A 21005-nucleotide genomic window follows, 5' to 3' on the forward strand; every position below is an offset into this window, starting at 1 on the left:
AAGTATGTCTACCAACATTTCAAGATAATAATAAAGTAGCTCTATGCTGGGCACCATTCAGATTATTAGTATCTTCAGAAATTGCAAAGTGGGTGGGCCTGGAAACCACTAGGTGGGAAAGCAATAAGCCATTTCCTTTGTGGCCCTTTGTGTGCAATTCAGTTTAATGAAGATAAACTGAAGGTCCACGGTATAAACATTGAAAATTGTTATAGTGGGACTTTGCTTCGGAAAAGGGGGCAAGTGCACCTTGGCATCCCCAGTTGCTTCACCCCCAGTTTTCAGAACAACTTGACAAACAGGCTGCACAACTATTCACTGTGTAATCACATAAACATGGATTTACCTCAGAATTGAAGGGGGAAAAAAATACAAGGAGAGGGGCACCTGGGAACAAGCCTTTTCTGACAGAAGCCACGGCCATCATAGCTGCAGCAGGTCTGGTCCACTACAGAGCCAAAACAAGATGGAGATATCCTGAATATGGTAGATTCATCCATCCACTCCTTCAACTGTAAACAATTCATTCTCAGTTAGAAGGTCAAAAGGAACCTCAAGCCTCTGGAAGGACCGGGTGCTCACCAAGAAACAGACACTCAGTCAAAATCGCTCATCCAACCAGTAGCTACAAGCTATAAGAAAATCAACCAAAAATTGTTTAATTAAAGTCAGTTACGGATGATGACAAAAGATTAAAAAAATTTTATAAAGCTAAAAGGTCATTTTAATAGTTCAATAAGAGGAACACAATAAATCTGATAATTAAAAATCAAGAAAATAGATACAAGCATAAACTACATAGACTATAATTCTTGCTTAGCTGACTCTAAGGTAGAGTGATGGCTCTGAGGCTTGGGATCTGCACTGGCAATCAGAAGGTTGTTGGTTTGAATCCCATAAATGCCAAAAGGGACTCTGCTCTGTTGGGCCCTTGAGCAAGGTCCTTAACCTGCAATTGCTCCGTCCTGGGGTAGGACATTAATCTGCATTCAGCCCTCCAACCTGCAGGGAAAAACGTGGGGATTGGTGGCAGAATTGGCACTCCGGTCACCATAAAATATGTCACACAGTTCTATTCCATCTGAACTAGTGTGGCGCGGAGGTGTCACCCGTTGCATGGCTACACTTGGGTCCTAATCTGGATGCTGAGTTGGTTTGTCGTGTGGTGGGTGCAGCAATGTGCCGTATCAGTGCCTGTTCCTAATCTGTCTGTGTATATAAAATACTAAGGGCTGTGTTCATCTGTCACGTGATTACTCACAAACCACTGGGATTAGAACCTTAAGCTTTCCATTAAGACCCAGACCCCCACCTGGTACGTGCTGGAAGTTTAAAAATGTAGGCAGCAGCAAACCCCTGCAAAGTGAGCAGCATGCATGTTTTTTTCTTTATGACAGCAAAGTGATCACAAAACCAAGTGACATGGCAGAATGAGAAAGAAGAACGGCAACATCTGCCGAGTGTCAAGTATGAATGCAAGAACAAATACAAAGAAATGCAGGGTAATAATCAAGAAATTTGTCAAATAGTTCAGAAGAGGCATCAACAGGCCCTTATCTTTAGACTTATTTTCAATTTATTTTAGCATCGCAGGTCTGCATGTTTTCATAATAAAATGGAAAAGCAAGACCCAGTAAACAAATAACTATATAATGGCAAGGATGAATTATGGGGAGGTAGTTTATGCAGGAAAACCAACTGTGAGCACAGGAGGAGATGTGGAACAAAATATCAGGACTTCCAAGCCAGCTTGAGCAAGATATGGTGAAATTCCAACAGAATCTATAGCACCCACAACGTACAGAGCATCAGGAAAGTATTCACAGCTCATCACTTCTTCCACCTTTTGTTATGTTGCTGCCTTATTCCAAAATGGATTAATTTTTTTCCTCAGAATTCTACACACAACACCCTATAATGACAATATGAACAGTTTGGAGGTTTTTGCAAAATTCATTAAAAGTTAAAAAACTGAGAAAGCACATGTACATAAGTATTCACAGCCTTTGCTCAATACTTTGTCGATGCACCTTTGGCAGCAATTCCAGCCTCAAGTCTTTTTGAATATGATGCCACAAGCTATCTGGCACACCTATCCTTGGCCAGTTTCGCTCATTCCTCTTTGCAGCACCATCAGGTTAGATGTGAAGCGTCGGTGCACAGCCATTTTAAGATCTCCAGAGATGTTCAGTCGGATTCAAGTCTGGGCTCTGGCTGGGTCACTCAAGGACATTCACAGAGTTGTCCTGAAGCCACTCCTTTGATATCTTGGCTGTGTGCTTAGGGTCGTTGTCCTGCTGAAAGATGAACCGTCGCCCCAGTCTGAGGTCAAGAGCGCTCTGGAGCAGGTTTTCATCCAGGATGTCTCTGTACATTGCTGCAGTCATCTTTCCCTTTATCCTGACTAGTCTCCCAGTTCCTGATGCTGCCACCACCATGCTTCACTGTAGGGATGGTATTGGCCTGGTGATGAGCGGTGCCTGGTTTCCTCCAAACGTGACGCCTGGCATTCACACCAGAGTTCAATCTTTGTCACATCAGACCAGAGAAGTTTGTTTCTCATGGTCTGAGAGTCCTTCAGGTGCCTTTTGGCAAACTCCAGGTGGGCTGCCATGTGCCTTTTACTAAGGAGTAGCTTCCGTCTGGCTCGTGATTGGTGGATTGCTGCAGAGATGGTTGTCCTTCTGGAAGCTTCTCCTCTCTCCACAGAGGACCTCTGGAGCTCTGACAGAGTGACCATCGGGTTCTTGGTCACCTCCCTGACTAAGGCCCTTCTCCCCCGATCGCTCAGTTTAGATGACTGGCCAGCTCTAGGAAGAGTCCTGGTGGTTTAGAACTTCTTCCACTTACGGATGATGGAGGCCACTGTGCTCAAGGGACCTTCAAAGCAGCAGAAATTTTTCTGTAACCTTCCCCAGATTTGTGCCTCGAGACAATCCTGCCTCGGAGGTCTACAGACAATTCCTTTGACTTCATGCTTGGTTTGTGCTCTGACATGAACTGTCAACTGTTGGGACCTTCTATAGACAGGTGTGTGCCTTTCCAAATCAGGTCACATCAACTGAATTGACCACAGGTGGACTCCAGTTAAACATCTCAAGGATGATCAGTGGACACAGGATGTATCTGAACTCAATTTGGAGCTTCATGGCAAAGGCTGTGAATACTTATGGACATGTGCTTTCTCAATTTTTTTATTTTTAATTAATTTGCAAAAACCTCAAGTAAACATTTTTCACGTTGTTATTATGGGGTGTTGTGTGTAGAATTCTGAGGATAAAAATTAATTTAACCCATTTTGGATTAAGGCTGTAACATAAAATGTGGAAAAAGTGATGAAGCGCTGTGAATACTTTCCGGATGCACTGTAGGTGGTGGCACTGTAAATATTGTGTTGAAGGGTCTCTCCATAACAGAACAGTAATGTTTGAATCAGGATATACCAATATCCACATTACCCATCTGTGATTGGGCAGCCACAGCTGGATATGCTCTGGGACCCATGACAGTAAATTTACCTTGAGCACTCTCCACACCTCAACCTGCCCTGGTGTCTTTTTTTGAAGAATATACAAGGTGCTATTCCAAGTACAGATTCGCCACCAGTAATGACATGTTGGATTAATGTGTGTCATTAATACTTGGCCATACAACTGAGGCCATGTGGACTCAGCAGTAACTGTTACATTTCAACTGTACAGACATTACAAAAATCCTGGTAGAAGAAAAATCCATGTGCTGCTCATTGGACATCCCACACACAACAGAGCAGAAAATGCAATCAAAAAAACCATGCCATCCACCTGTATGAAAAAATAGATGTTGCTAAGCAACCAAACTTGGAAGGACTCCGACTTCGCTTCAAGCCAGGCCTCTCCTCCTCCAGCTTCTAAGCTCCTGCCTCCCACCTTCAGTGTCCCCCTGGGCTGGATCAAGACCCAAAGGGGAGACCATGTATCTGAGCCCACTCTCCATTTCTCCTCCCATTCATCATTTGGAGAAGGGAGGTTGCCAAGCAACAAATCCAAGTGGCCTATAGTTTTATTAGTATTTTACTCAAAACTTAACCATGTGCATACTTTGGCCATTTTTGAGATTTGGGAGGCTCCCCCGAATTGGTGTCACTGCCTATTGTCATTCCAGTGAACCTCTCCCCAAAAGGGTCTTCTGCATCTAAAAGACCTCTGCCTTACTACACTGGAACCCTCCAAAAGGCAAATTCCAAGTTGTCTTAGATCTGGAGAGCCCTGGACTATCTGTTGAAGGAAGAATGTGAAAGGTGGTGTCATTCAGGGTGGTCCGTGCTCAGGTAACAGGACGCTCCATGACCTTGTGAACTTCTAGCTTTACTTGAGGGTCCACCTGGAAAGTATTCACTCAAAATGTGGCCATGACCACACAGATGAATTCCCAAAAAAGGTAGCATTCAAAGAATCATCTGAAAAGGTGTCACTGATGTCAAAATCTTAAAAAAATAAAAAAAACAAACCACGCTAAAAACACTTGGACAAATTCCTAAAATCCCAAGGTGCCAAAACATCAATTCATCACATACTGGTGCAGAGGTCATTATGACCACAATTACCTGAGAGCTTCTTGACATCTGTGCTATTAGTTGCTCAAAGCACATGAAACTCAAACTCAAAAATCAGATTGGTGCTCCTGAGACCCCATAATACCCGAGAAGCAGGTATCACCAAGTACAAGGTAACTTTGGCTCCCAAAATTCTACAAGTAGTCTTAGCGACATCCACACGAAAAAGAGGTCCATACTAATAAAACTCAAAGTGGAAAGGGGCTACAAAAACACCTAGCCAAAATATCTTGATAGTTAAAAATGGCAATAAAAAGATTAACAAAGTAAATAAATTGGCATGATAAGCAAACCTAAAAATCAGACAAAACCAAGTATTAGATCCAAAATTTAAAAACCAAAAGATGAAAGCAAGAGTTCAAAACCACAAAAATCAAATGAGTCACTCACAAAAGTATGGGACTCCAAAAATGAACAAGATAAACAGAATGTTAATGCCTCAGTAATGACTGCGGGGTCAGGGGGCCCCAAACGCTTAATTTACAGAAGACTTGGAACAAATATAAAAATTATCTTTGAAAACAAAACCATAGAAGATAAACCGGACTGGACTTTTTTTTTTTTTTAAGGTTTTTCTATGTTAATAAGATCAAATGTTCAGTCCACTCTAGACTGAACCATCGGTCACTGATTGTCATCAAATCATCAATGAGCAGGACGTGCAAAAACTCTTCTGCTTTTAAACAGTCTAGCTTTTGACACGTGTGCGTGCATGCGTATATTATATTTTATACATACACATACATATATACACACACACATAAGTGTCAGTTATGTAACACGGAGGATAAAAAGAAATGATTCATGTCAGGTAAAGCACAAGCAGTCAAACCAGATAGTGTCACGCTACTGGAGTGTGCTGCAGGCTCTGTGCAAGAGCTGAAACTGGGGATGGGATTGGATGAAACCACTAGAACGCTCTCCCCCATTTTCTAGCCCAAAAATGGAGAAGCAGCCCACAGAAGAGCGCCAAACTAACTTCTGGATCATCCTGGAAGTCCCAACCCCAATCCTACACAAGAAATGGGGCTACCAGAAGTAGTGGGGTTCATCATCATACCCGCATCCTCTGTAGCCTAACAAGCCCTTATTTTGAAGGCGACAGAATAAAGCATTTTGGTTCCTTTGTGTTCTTGTTCAACTTTACTAAGCACTGTTATAAAACCAGGATCTCCATGAGATCCCCAATTCTTCACTGCTGGGAGAATAGAGAGGACAATGAGAATATGGAAGGCACGGAGTAATACAGTGCCCACCTTGTGCACTGGTTAAGGCACTGAACCCCATGACAATGAACTGTGAAACCTGGGATAGAAAATGTATTGATGGATTGAGAGCATCTCAAAGACAACAAACAAACAAACAATAAGAGGCACACCAACATCCACTCAATTCAGTTGGCCACAAGCCGTCTCTCCAGTTCAGTTCCTGACGCATCTCAAAGAGAATTAAAGCAAACCGGATGTGTAATCACAGGACTGTAGCACTCTTCCTCCTCCAACCAACAGTAGACATTTCAGTGCTCTGACTGCACCCTCCTCTCTTCTCCAATACTTGATTTGAAGCGACACAGCAGGGGGTTGCACTTCAGATTGCCAAAGACAGATTTGCAGCCCAATGTCTGAACACATTAAGTGAAGGCCGAGTCAGTCCACTTCCTGCTTGGCACCTCCTGCTACAACACACAACGCTTCAAATCATCTTATCCTTGCGTGTCTGCCATTTATTACAATCAGACAAGATCACTGACGATCTCTCATTAAGACGCTTTTGCAAAGTGGTAGCCGTGGCCGCATCCAGATGTTTCATTTATATAGAGTTATAGTAATAAAACCATCCTTATGTAAAGGGGACTTGTATTTAAAAATTTCCCTTCATATTGCCTCTTTTTAAATTTAGCAGAAAAGGAGATAGTCTGGTAAAAGTCTCTAGAAGGGCTTCAGATGTCCTCAAGCATCAGAACGCTCCATTTTAATGAAGGCATTTCAGAACGTGAAAGATGTTTGCCGTTTTTGACCCTGAAGACAAAGATTGCAAAAAAAAAAAAAAAAATTAAAAAGCTGAATTTATAGATAAATGGCTTGGGTCTCTCCGCTTTACTTGAACTTAGGGCACAGAAAAGATTGGAGGAGCATCCGCAAGGCTGAACATTTCAGTTGAACCAATTACAATAAATAATCAGTTACACAGCACACACAGATCAGTTAGTGAAATGACCCCCTGTGCATGGACTTTAAAACCATTAACATCTTCATATGCAAAGTTACATGCAGCTCTTATTCGACACAATGTGAGGTGTGTGTATTCTAAGGAGGCCTCCACAAAACCATAAAGCAGGCCAGAAACTTAACTGGTAAGTCCAGGAGAAGCTCACTCCTGACCATTGTGACCCAGAAATATATCTGCAGGCTACATTATGTCTAGGACCAAAGTGGGCAAAACTGGCTTTACCTTTCAATAAACAGAAATGATCCAAAATATATTACAATGCCCTTCTAGGCAGGGGGGGAACCGCAAATACATGGTGTGTAAAGAGAAGGGCAGCAAAGAATCTTTAAAACTGAATAGGAAAAAAAAAGCTTGCTTGAAAGACATTCCACAGGAACCAAGTCCCAAAGGAAATCCAAACAAGCAGGAAAGAAAATCCAGCAATCCACAAAATATTCACAAAAAAGACCCTCCTAATACAAACTAATGAACCACTGGCCAGACTTCAGGCTCTGACCTCAAAGTGAAGGTAGAGGGAGGAGCTAAAAGCAGTGATGTCAGGCAGGACCTGCCTCCTGGTGCTCCACCCACAAAACAAGGAATGGGTGTACATTTAAAAAGACAGTACATAATTCCAACATTAATAGAATAACTAAAACAAATAAAAAAATTCCAACAAACACTTAAGTTGATATAGAACATGTGACGTGTCATTTATTAGTCATTGCGTTAAATTTTGTAACGAGTTTGCATGCTTTTTTGTTCTAAATTTTGACAACTCCATTTTGACTTTTCAATGTGTCACACCTTTGTGTGTTCATTGTGCTTGGGCACTTCTATCTGGTTTACCATTTCCATGGAAACCACAGGTGACGTGACTGATAATGCACTGCATGCGACATCACCACACCATTCTAGTATGGGAATAACACAGAAAACCTGTCATTTCGGTACTTTACTTGCTACTTTGACCCCCTGATCTGTGCTTAGTAACGTTTAACTTTTGCCCGTTTCAGTTAATCTGCTTGGTACTTTTGACCTCTTTTCTTAATTATTCTTTATCCTAGCCCTTCATTTCCTGGTAGGTCTTCCTTTTCCCTCATTCATACACAATATGAAGGCATCCGGTGTTGTCCAAGTCCCATCTGCTAACAGCTTTGCAACTAATTCTCAGGAATGGAAACAGCTTGCTTAGAAAATGAAAGGGTAGAATTAGTGCTGGGCGGTATACTGGTTCATACCATAAACAGTTTATTTTTGTTATGATATGGATTTCTCCTATACCACAACACCAGTTTAAATTGCCAAAACAACATCTGGAACGTGGCACAGCGGGGGGACCTTTTTCACTGCTACACCGCTAAACACGGTATAATCACATATTAATCAGATCATTAGGACAGCATTTTTTCACTTAAGAAACATAAGTAAAGTTAGACCTCTTATCACTGAAAGATGCTGAGAAATTAATTCACGCGTTTGTTTTCAGTCGACTAGATTACTGTAACGCACTCCTCTCAGGACTACCCAAAAAAGATATAAATCGTTTGCAACTAGTGCAGAATGCAGCTGCTAGAATCCTAACTAGGAAAAGAAAATCCGAACACATTACTCCAGTTTTGATGTCACTACACTGGTTACCTGTGTCATTCAGAATTGACTTTAAAATTCTGCTTATGGTTTATAAAGCCTTAAATAATCTCGCCCCATCTTATATATCGGAATGTCTGACACCTTATATTCCAAATCGTAACCTCAGATCCTCAAATGAGTGTCTCCTTAGAATTCCAAGAACAAAACTTAAAAGAAGTGGTGAGGCGGCCTTCTGCTGTTATGCACCTAAAATCTGGAATAGCCTGCCAATAGGAATTCGCCAGGCTGATACAGTAGAGCACTTTAAAACACTGCTGAAAACACATTACTTTAACATGGCCTTTTATAACTTCATTTTAATCGTAATTTAACTTAATCCTGATACTCTGTATGTTCAATTCATCATAATAACTATTCATGGTGGCTCTAAAATCGGTACTGACCCCTACTCTCTTTTCTGTTTCTTTTTCCGGTTTCTTTGTGGTGGTGGCCTGCGCCACCTCCACCTACTCAAAGCTTCATGATGCTCCAACAATGATGGACGGATTAAAAGGAAGAAGTCTACGTGACCATCATCATCATCAAGCCCTTCCGTGAGAACCCTAAATCCAAAGAGGACTGTTTCATTTATGTTAGGTAGAATGCCCAGAGGGGACTGGGCGGTCTCATGGTCTGGAATCCCTACAGATTTTATTTTTTCTCCAGCCGTCTGGAGTTTTTTGTTTTTTCTGTCCCCCCTGGCCATTGAACCTTACTCTTACTCGATGTTAATGTTGATTTATTTTTTTATAATTATGTCTTTCATTTTTCTATTCTTTAATATGTAAAGCACTTTGAGCTACTGTTTGTATGAAAATGTGCTATATAAATAAATGTTGTTGTTGTTGTTGTTGTATGTAATGGAGTACATGCGGTAGTGGAGCTATTGCGTGGTGAAAATGGACAGAGAAGATTCCGAAACTGAAGCTGCAGCAGACGATAAAGCTGAACATGATGACACAGAAGAACTTATGCCGAAAAAAAGGAGTTGCATTCTGGAGATAATTTGGTTTTAAAGTGTTGGATGTGGACCCTTATGCTCAAATCTGTGAATAATGTTTCTATACTACTGGATAATACTGCAAGCCTAACTGTACTTTTTTTTTCCAGTACTGTGTAACATACCTGGGTACGGTGTAATAGTGCGAGGACATGTTGACTTTATTCTTGTAATTTGTCATTAAAGTACAACATCGTAAACTAAACATCTTAAAATGAATATTTACTTTACTAGATTTTCTCAAACCTCATAAGTTATGTAGCACATTAAATGCTTTGTGTGAAGTGTTCTCCGAGCCATGTTAATCGCTGTGTGCTTCTTAAACGGACTTCTTGCACTAAGAGGCGGCGCAAGCAGCACACAAAATACATTCATTTCATGATATTCCTGCTCTCTGAACATTTAGAATGCCAAGATGAATACTTGATATGATTTTCATGATGAAATGCGTTAAAGCATGTATTACTCATGTGGGGGACAGTGGCGTGGAGGTTGCAATGCTGCCTAGCAGCAAGGGGGCATCGGGTGTACCCTGCCTTGAATTTGCATGTTTTTCTGGTGGGTTCGCTCGGCATGCTTCAAAGTCATGTAGGATGTGGGGTTGTGTTATGCTATATTGACCCTGCTAGTGTATGTGGTGTTCATATTCACCCTGCGATGTGCTGGTGTTCAGGATTTGCTCCTGGCTCACACACAATGCTTGTTGGGATGGGCGCAACCCTGAATGGATGGCATAATTAAACAAGTATAACGAAGATTTTTTCTTTTTTTAATTCTGAACACTGTGGTCTAAGTTTATAGCTAGTTTTAATTTCACAAAAGATGTTTATCATGTGGCGATTGGTTATGTAGAGAAAGAAAAAGGATAGGAACTGGGGGTTTGGTACGTCAGACAGACAGCACACATGCAATAAAGAAAGCCCACTCAGAAAAACATCCATTGAATTCTGTGTTCGTGTCTCGGACCACCAGATCACGAACCCAACATTTACACAATATTTAAGTAAAACCTGTGCGGTACCCATTCATACATCCAGTTTTTTGGAGCCTCATCACAGCTGCCATAAAGTTCTCTACACTGAACATACTGTACACCCCTTACTGCGAGGGAACAGCACTACCACCTCACTACCGTGCATGTTTATTACCTGCTTTAATACATTTCATTAGGAAAATGATATCAAGTATTTATCTTTAAATTTTCAGAGCAAGAATATCATGAAGTGAATGGATTCTGTGCGGCGATTGCTGCCGGTGCCTCCTTAGTGCAGAGGAAGTTAGTTTAAGAAGTGCGTAGTGATTAACAACTGGGTCGGGGAACACTTAACACAAAGCATTTAATGTGCTACATTAACTTGACAGGGTTTGAGAAAATCTAGTAAATGAAACATTTTAGGATGAAGTTTAGTTTACAACATTCTACTTTAAATTATAAAATAAACTATGAGAATAAAGTGGAAAGTAGATTTTAATCTTGATATAAGCGTCGAGATTAAAGTGGAAATACCAAGAATAAGCTCAACATGTCAACTTTATTCAACAGTTTTTTTTTTTTTTCCTTCCCCATGGCCCTAATATGATTCTGTAGGGCTATATCACAAATAGCATTAGAAATACAAGTTGCAGTTTTATTATTTATGTACACAACAATAATAATCATTGTATATAACTTAGCTTGAAGCGAGGTCCATATTAATGCAATTTGCCTAAATGATGGTTCAGTTGATAAAGATGTCATCACCAAGTTGCACTTGTTTTATTTTATTTTATGAATACTGTGTAACGCAAGTCTTCACGTAATAGTATTACTGGAAGATGCACTATTATTTACCTTATTTAAGCTAAGAAGCCGGACAAGATTTTCAGGTAACCAGCCCAAAAGAGGCTCACCGTAGCTCAGCCAAGCCCCAAATACTACCAGCTGGTTTCAGCCAGAGTTTGCCCAAAAAAGTGACAGCTGACAAAACCAAATTCCCACAAACATATCAAAAAGCCCTGAAAGAGGGAGGATAACAGTCAACCTCTCAATAGAACAAAAAAAACAAGAAATTTTTAAAATCAAAGATTTACCAAAAAAAAAAGCAAAATCCAGGAACATGCTCAGAGCAAAAAGAGGCAAAAGGATTTCCCTTAAAAGGTAATCTACACAAAAAATGTCCCAAAACACAATCTGTAGGCAAAATCTAAGGAGGGAACAATTTAACAAAAAAAGGAGTAGATCAAAACAATAAAAGCAATGCTCAAAGACGAGCACAATGGACAAAACAAACACCTGCTTCTGAAACATCTCAGCTAACAAATAGAGAGAGAGGGAGGACTCAGCTGTGGTTATGTCAGGGTGGCCCTGCCTCCTGGGGTGCCATCTACAAAGAACAAGGTACATAAAAAAAATCTAAAATGCTAAAACTTTGACAGTTCAAAACCAGATATGCATTAATACATAATACGAACCCACTTAATCCACTTCAGGGCCTATATTGGCATCAGACGCAAGACAAGAACCAGGCCTTTGTTGAGAGACTGAAAATATGTTAGACTTCACAGCGTTTTAAGTCAGCTTTGCCAGCTACTTGCAGCCATTTGTGTTGTCCTTTTTGTTTATGACCACTATGTGAGCAGCAGTAGGCAGAGTTTGTAATGCTGCAGAAAGGCAGTGGTGTTCCTTACTGCTGGTAACGGCAAAGCAGGATCTGTGCTGTACTTGCCGATGACGTCTCGCGTCTTCATTACCCCCCCCAACGACTGATGCGCTGTGTCAAATATAGAGCTGTCTGCCTGCGACGTTCGCTCTCACTTTCAGACCCCTTTAGAAGCTTGTCAAGTAACTTGTCATTTCTTCCCGAGCAGAAGCAGACTGACTTGGCCTACGTGCAGAACATCTCATGATCCTGAGCAGCCTGTGACAGAGTTAAGGACTGAGGGTTTTCTTTCTAGTTTTTTTTAGTTTTTACTCATTCAGTGCTCAGCAGGTTATTCAACCATGTTATAATTTTAGTTTAAAAAATAGCCAACTAAAACAATATCTACAGGACTGTAAAGAAACTTAGTGATCACAATTAGATGGCAGTGCAGTACTTTGTGCTACGATATCCTGAGTACAAGTGCTTGATATTCAGCCTGTGCAGGATTTCCTCCCACATTACAATGCATATTCAGTTAAATGGTGACCCTACAAGACTCAAGATTAAAGAGTTTTATTCACCACACAAACAGTTATAGAAGTACAACAAGTAGTGAAATGAAAAGCTGATCTACACAGATTATGCAAAACAAAAGCAAACACCACACAGTGGAATAAATAAGGAAACAAAACTAAAATGAACTAAATTAAGTTAAACTAGCTTAAAATCTGAAACAGTAAACACAGTAAAAAGTATAAAGTGGCTTCATAGTAAGTAAGTACAGGGCTTTGCGATCTCAGACTGAGCAGTTCCCAAACCAGGACGTGCAGCTCCGTGTTAGGATGCTCTCGATGGTGCCAGTATAAAAAGGTTTCAAAATAATAGGCAAGTCCTTTAATTTCCTCAGCCCCCTCACTTGATAAAGGCACTGCCTTGCCTTCCTGATGAGTGTGTGTGCACTGGGTCCACATCAGGTCCTTGGTGATGAACACACCCAGGTACTTGAACCCGCTCAACAGGAACACCATTTACGCGGGTGGGGCAGCAGATCAAATGTTTCCACCTGAAGTCCACCACTAGCACCTTGATCTTGCTGACATTCAGTGAGAGGTTATGAGCCTGGCACCATACTGCCATGTTCTCTACCTCACCATACAATGTTCTAAGCCTGCTTAATCCTGAATAGCACCTTTCACACACAAAATGCATTATGGATTAAATAAGTAACCAACCACAAGATACAAAATGAAAGGAGTGATACAAAGTGAATAAGGCAGAGAAAGATGCATTTACAATGCCAAAGTAAAACAATAGGACTTTAAAATATTACTAAACACGGGTGATTTGGCTTTTAACATCTGGTAGTGTGTTGCATAGATTTGTGGCTTACCAACCTGACCGACTGACTCTCTCTCTCATATAAAGAATCTTAGAATTATTGGATCTCAAGGTTCTCATAGGAAATGAGCAAGGTTGTAAGTTCAGTAATGTATGATGGTGCTAGGCCATCCAGTGCTTTATAAGCGAGTGAATCGATCATCAAAAACTACACTAAAATACCAGCAGCCAATAAGGGTCATGCAGAATTGGTAGAACGTGAACCATTTTCTTTGTTGTTCATCAGTGCCATAAATGCTGTATCTTGAATAATGCGTAGTTTATGAGCAATCATTTTTGGTAAGCCAGCAAAAAAGGAGTTCGAATAATCAGACCAACTTGTAATACAAGCATGCAGCAGCTTTTCAGTGAAAGAAAAGGTCTTACCTTTGCTACATTTCTCATAAAAATGCTGTATCATATATGGGTTTAAAAACTTTAATCAACTTCCAAACCCCACCAAGATTTCTAACTACAGATTTAGTTGGAGTTGCTAGATTACGAAGCCCAGACTTCACTGTCTCACTCATTGCCAGAGGACAATGACAATCACTGCAGTGTTTTTCTTCATTGACCTTTAGACAGTTACTGCACATCCACTCATTTACAGCCACTAACACAGATGCAAATCGGTTACACCCAGACCCTTAGGTCCTCTGTTCACATACAGCTAGGTATCACCTGCTAGCAATGAAGACCAAAAGCGTAACGCCTGGAATTACCACCAACAGGGACCATATAAAGAGAAAAGAGCAGCTGACCCAGGATGCTACTTTGTGTAATTCCATAGTTGATTGGTAAAAAGGTAAAGATTCTCTAAATTTCAACTGAAAACTGATTCCTGACATAAGATTTCAACCAACTGAATACAGTGAATGAAATTCCTACCGTTTCTAAACGTCAGAGCAAGATATTGTGATCAATGGTATCAAACACTGAGCTCAAGTCTAATAAGATCAGAATAGAAATCTTACTCAAATCTGCCAAACTGGACATCATTAGCTACCTTTAATAAAGCTGTCTCAGTACTATGATATGCTGCAAAATCGGACTGAATTTTCAAGGATGTTAATCAGAAAATTAGTAATTTGAAGACAGACACATTTCTAGAGAACTTTGTTAAAAAAAAAAAAAGTACATTTCAAACAGGTTGTAATTACTGAGAAGGGAAGGCTAATACTCTAGATGTCCAACTATCACTTGTTTTTGTTGTTAAATGTTGCACATTCATTACATGCATTAGTCAGTCAGATTTTTGAATCACAGAGAAAAGTAATTTAGCACCAATTCCACTTTCAGTAAATTTTGATGAAATATAGCCATCTTGCTTTACATATAGCTCTGATATATGGCTATTGTTTCCATGTAAATTTCAAAACGTAAATGTAATGGATTTTCTCAAATGCATTCAGCTTTGCTACAAGGAATAAAAAAACTAAATACAACATCAGAAGATAGGAAGCTCATGAGGTAGTCCACACAAGTTCTCTAAGATCTGAGAAAAAGACACAACCTGAGACACCTTTAAAGAGGTTAAGTATTCAAATAAGAAGAATATTTCAAAAGCAGGGAGGAGGTCAGCAAATTGCCCCGATATGACAGTCTAAGCAGCAGGCTGAATGGAAACACGGTCAAGAGAGGAAGAGCTGGGCAACAGAGCTCGAGACACACGAAGATGCTGAAGAGAGGTGCAGGAGTAACGCCGAGTCCAAGAGATATCAAGTACATGTCTTTAAATACGTTCCAATACCTCTGTTCAACAGGGAAGATAGCTAATAGTGTTATAAATCACACACTACCCATTTCTGAGGTTGGAAGAAAATACTGCATTGAGTGCAGAAAGTTCTTCAGACAGGAAAAGAGGCACATTTTTTAAAGTAGAATTATAGAAAGAGGGCAGAGAATCTCATAGGAAACAAATGAACTGGAGCCTATGCAGGTTTTCATTCACATACATATATACATATACATATATATACATATACATATACATATATATATATACACACATAAATACACATATACATACATACACATATACATATATATATATATACACACACATATATAAAAGCTGATTTCCGCCTCAAAAGTGTTGTATTTCATGCAAATTATTGTGTTAATTATGAATTATTATTTAGTCATTTTGCAAAGAAACTGCATGCTGCTGGGAACATCAGGCACACAAATGGTTCAGTCAGGTTTACAGCTACAGAGGGAGAGATGAAGTACACATATAGCTCACAATAAGTGTGACGTAGTGAAAAGGTTATACTTTTAGTTTGAACTGGATTACTTGTAAAATTTAGTAAGCTTACTCAATCAATCAATCAACATTTATTTATATAGCACATATTCATACAAAAAAATGTAGCTCAAAGTGCTTTACAAAATGAATAGAGAAATAGAAGACACAATAAAAGATAAACATAAGTCAACATTAATTAACATAGAATAAGAGTAAGGTCCGATGGCCAGGGTGGACAGAAAAAACAAAAAAAAAACTCCAAAGGCTGGAGAAAAAAATAAAATCTGTAGGGGTTCCAGACCACGAGACCGCCCAGTCCCCTCTGGGCAACCTACAGATTTTAATATAGGAATAGCGGTAGCAGAGTTGCCATACACTACATGCAAAATGGTTCTAATCGCAGCAGGCAATATGTTTGCAAAATATATTTTTTTTGTTGAGCGTCTGGAATTAGCATCTGTACTTTGTCAAGTTACAGGAGCTCACAAATGAGGCATTTTCAGCAAATTGGTATGTCTTCTGATGCCATGAGCTAGAAAGCCTTGTGAACCACACCATTCATTTGGAATGCCCTCTAACACTAGTTCGCTAGGTGTTAGTTTCACATATTTATCATTCCAACACCAATCGATAGACAGCATGAGCAAATGGTCTCCAACTGTGACAACTGCTTATTTAAAATAAAAGTTAAAAAACAGAACCTCATAAAAAAGCAATTCATTAAAGGGATCCTACTCCATTGGGCCCTCAACCTGAGCACTGTACAATGGCAGACCCTGAACTGACAACAGATTTGCAAAAAGGAATTTCCCCTTGGGGATTAACACCGTGTACCAGATACCAAAACAACTCTTAAACTTACAAAACTACATTCTCTTTCACTCAACATTGGCACCACTGAGTAAACGCAGCACAAGACATGGTTTTCTCTGGTCATTTCTTCCAGTCTGCATCAACTTAGCATTCAGACTGAACAGCATGGCACCCTGGGTAATACCCTTAAAGGTGGCAGGCTCACTAATCACACAGTTTACCTATGACTCAAAATGCAAAGGCATTACCTTTAAGAACCTAATATACCAACACAAAATCCCATTTTCAGTTTCCCTTTCCATGCACCAACTCATCAGAATCAATGGACAGGATATCAGATTTAACGACTGTGGTTGCTCAATCTCACAGAAATCACGGGGAGGACATCACGACTGCCTCACAACTTTTCAACAGTCATAAGGGCGCCATATATTTGAGAGCACCAGTGGCTATATGGATGTTTGCTGATCCTGTCATTTCACTGGCAGACTTTGCCCGTTTTTCTATTATTCCACTGGGTCATGGCACAAAAAAAAAAACACGAGACATTGGACAGACAAGCCCCTCTTCTGTTTTACAGTACAAACACTTTTCTTATTTCGTATGCACTGCACTTCACGCTGAACAGTCATTGGTCATCAACTCTCGCACACAGGAGCCGCCTGACTCAGCCGACTGAGCAGTCCGTGTGGCTTGGTGAATTATCTTCCTGAAGAAATAGGCCTCCATACCTCTCACATTTCCCCATTGCCAAGTTGAAATTATCACCCAGCAATAACCAACACATGCTGAACAGTCACCCATCATTACTTCATTTTTGCCAAACTTTTTTTTTTTTTTTTTAAAAAAGGAGGAACACAGGATAAAAGTCAACATCAAAAAAAAGTTCTCATCCTGCACACCCATATGGTGATGGCTGAAACAAACAAAAAAAAAAAGCCTAGCAGCATACCCTACACATCCCGATTAGAACAAAATAAGCAAATTTTAAGAAGCACAGCTCCTTTTCCTAAGGATAAACTGAAGAGAAATTCATGCAAGCAGCTGAAAGCTCTAAAAGAAATATTATAAAATAAGTTCCTCCATGAGTTTATTAGGCATTGGTCTTTTTTTTCTCTAGAGAGATGCCAGGAAGATCATAGAAGGTAAAAACTCACGGAAATTTTTACAAGAATGAAAAGGGGTATGAAGAAGAAAAAAAGAACATGGAAAAAAGACCACCAACGTGACCCAAAGAGATGTTGAAGTAGAGGCCCACAAAGAAACAGCAGGAGGGCAGGACCACGACATGAAAAAAGGAGCCAGACACTTTCAGAAAGCATAAAACACAAATTCGTGAAGTCAAAGCTCATATAGGGCCGGTAAGGGGTTGTAGGGCTCTGGGATTGAAGGGACACCCAACAGTGGCGTGCTCGTCCTGTCCCGTCCTGTCCCAGCCCCTACTCATCTGGTGAATCTTTCAGGCCTTATTAACAAGAGTTAAGAGTTCCAGCTGAGCACAAACTCCAATCTAGCGCTTCTATCAGCAGGCAGAGTTCTGTGAAGTTGTCCACTCACTTAGCGTCGCAAGATCAAAATCAAATGCTTCAGTATAACTACCACCATTTGAAATGACAAATCCCAAAGCATCAAGCCAAAGGCAGAGATTCAGCAGGAATACACAAGTGTACAGTATATGTCGTGTCATTATTATTTAAATAATTACCTTTGCTTTTCTAAGATTTCTTCGCTTCTGTTGATTCATATCTACAGTATTTAGTTGTTCAGCTTAACTTGAAATAGTTCATATCAGAGCAGCGAACACAGCTTTACATTTTTGCAGTGCAGTTTGAGGTTTATATCCAGTAAGCTCATTAAATACATTCGCTGTGTTTTTCATTAACATGACTGTTCGAAATTAAATATTCTAACCTGCTTTGGATAATAACAGGTGGCTACCATAGGTGAATATTCCACATGAAGTGCAAAAGCATGGCGTTATTGTGCAGATGGTATATAGAAATGAAGTTTCCTCGTCAGAATTAATTTTATACATATTTTACTACCGCTGTAGCCAGAGACACTTCACTCGTCCGCTTTGGAATCGGTTTACTTGTACGAGGTCTAAATCATTCTCCTCTATTGAGCAGCGTTCGGTTTTTAAAACAGCGTTTATTAGGTGTGAAAATTATTAAACAATAATTCAAATATTTTTTCAGAATGGGGAAAAAAGTCTCATTTTGTGTGTTGGGTGGTTCAACTGTATAACCTGACACCGCCGTGAATGAGTCGCCGAGGATGTCCAACTATAGCACAGCAATCACGGGCATAAGCCACGGCTGTCCACAAGTCGTTAAGACGAGTACATGAAGTCTACGACTGGAAAAGTCGTTTAGTGTAGCGGCGGCTTACATCAATAAAATATTAAAGCGTGAATTACAATGCCTCAATAAAACATTAAAGCACCAAAACATCACTGACGGGCTCCTCGGAGCTTACAGTCGGTGAGCCACGGCCCCTGTTGGAGCTCTGAGAGGAACGAAGGGCAAGAAAACTGTGAAGACAAACAATTCGGCTTTAAAAACTCAGGGAATTTTCTTTCCCATAAACTAAATGAACTAACAATATTCTATTCTCTTCAACACCTGCGTGCAGAAAAAGCAGCCCAGCTGCAAGCAAAGCCAGACTTTCACAGGTTAAAACAGCACGACGTCGACAACAGTTGTATAAAATAAACAGAACTTACTGTGCTCTCCTTATTGTGTCTTCAGTCCGAAAGGCGTGAGCGTCCAGGCAACTCTTTTCTTAGTGTGTCCACTCTCTGCACTCCAGCATTTCAGTCTCCCTAACCGACACCATCTCCTCCTGAGCGTCTCGACTCTTCTTTGTCCACGGCACGAATGTTATAAAAGGCGCCAACGCAGACTCACGGCATTTATAAAGTCTCATCGCGCACGTGACCGGAACGAGGCCGACTCGGTGGCGGGGAAGCGTCCCAGAGCCCGCTAGGCCCTCGTCGGCCGGAGGTCGCTTTGTTAGAGCACTTGATTTAGTTCAGTTGTGCAGGCTTCATTTCTAGCTTCTTTGTCAAATGTCACGTTGTTGTTGCGACATATCGACGCTAGAGAAAGTCAAGCGAAGAGCGACTCACTAGGCTAGGACTGGTTTGTTTGTTCAGCAGACATTGTCATCTCGAGACTGTTAAGGAGTAACGTTTGAAGTTTTTGAGAGAGAGATTAGAGCTACGTGTGTTTTAGAGGGTAGCTGCTCATTGGCCATGTGCTTTTCTCCCCACATGGGGGACGCTTTCCCGTCAGTGCTGAACACGATCAGATACAGTGGCAACGTTTGACATTAGAGTGCACCTAGTTTCCGCTTAGCCAGAGATACCTTGCCAACTTTTTACATTTTTGGCAAAGAGATCACAGTGACATTCTCACCCTGATAGCAAAACCAAAAATATTAAATATCAAGAAGCCTTCAGATACAAAGGCTATCAATATAAATTTTTCTATTACATTTTTTTATTGATTTTTAAAGTTTGTCCCGTTTCACTACTACACGGGCAGACAGCTAGTAACATATAAAAATGATCTGATATGAAAATGATCAATAAGCTGGTAAAATCTGCAGATGATGCCAATCTAGTTGGAAGGGCAGATAATGGAGAATCAGCTAAATTCTCACAGACGGACTTGGGCTGCTTACAGACTTGGGCAGATTTGTGGCAGATGACATGTAATGTAAATAAATGTAAAGTATTGCAGCACGTGTAGGAAGCAGGAATGTGAGATTTGAATACACAATAGGAGATCTGAAACTAGAAAGAACCTGAAAATCATAGTGGACTGGTCACTGTGGACAGAAGCGAGGGAGGTTATGCTTAAGTTACGTAACACACTAGTGAGGCCTCACCTGGTACTGTGTGTAGAGTGGACCACCAGGCTGGCACTGCCAGTTTAACCTAACACAAGTTCAAGGCACACACTGATTTTTATTTTCTTTTTCCCTCGTCTGAAACACCTTCCCCATTCCCCACAAGTATAACACGGTCCCAGAACAGCCCACAAACAATACTCTTCCTTCACTCTTTTCCTTCTCCTCCACTCCTCTGGTCAAGCTTCATCTTCCTCCTCCCAACTCTGGCTCCTTTTATAAGCTCCAGGTACTTGATTACTCCTTTCCGGCAGCACTTCCAGGTGTGGCAGAAGAATTGCCCATAAGGGCTCAGCAGCTCCTGCTGCAGTACCCCGTCGGCGCCCGCAGATCCCAACAGGGCTGCACCAAACTCCAACTCCCATGAAGCATTGCGTGAGTTCATGGCATCGCTGCAATGCAGGGGGGGCTGCCTTCTAGCGTCCCGGGGTAGGTAACACTCTGGCCATGCTTGCTCTCCCAGTCCTCGCAGTTTGGACCCGGGCCGCACACTACTGCAGTTTTGGTCTCCACATTCCAAAAAAGACATAGCAGCACTGGAGAAAGTCCACAGGAGAGCGACGAGGTGGATTAGAGAGGTCTGAGCATCTGAGGAGA

General features: G+C 40.8%; 1 protein-coding gene and 1 long non-coding RNA gene across 2 annotated transcripts in view; both read right to left on the reverse strand.

The window, feature by feature from the left end:
• Positions 1–21005, reverse strand: part of synpr (synaptoporin) — a 196164-nt gene that overhangs the window by 169933 nt on the left and 5226 nt on the right. The gene's annotated exons all lie outside the window — the stretch shown is intronic.
• On the reverse strand, positions 5147–19655 carry LOC120541360. Its single transcript, XR_005635991.1, has 2 exons — positions 19219–19655; positions 5147–6612 (listed from the first exon to the last, which is right to left on the reverse strand). It is a non-coding gene; the product is annotated as an uncharacterized LOC120541360 (long non-coding RNA).

The sequence above is a fragment of the Polypterus senegalus genome, chromosome 12 (assembly GCF_016835505.1).
Source record: "Polypterus senegalus isolate Bchr_013 chromosome 12, ASM1683550v1, whole genome shotgun sequence".
Classification (NCBI taxonomy): Eukaryota; Metazoa; Chordata; class Cladistia; order Polypteriformes; family Polypteridae; genus Polypterus; species Polypterus senegalus.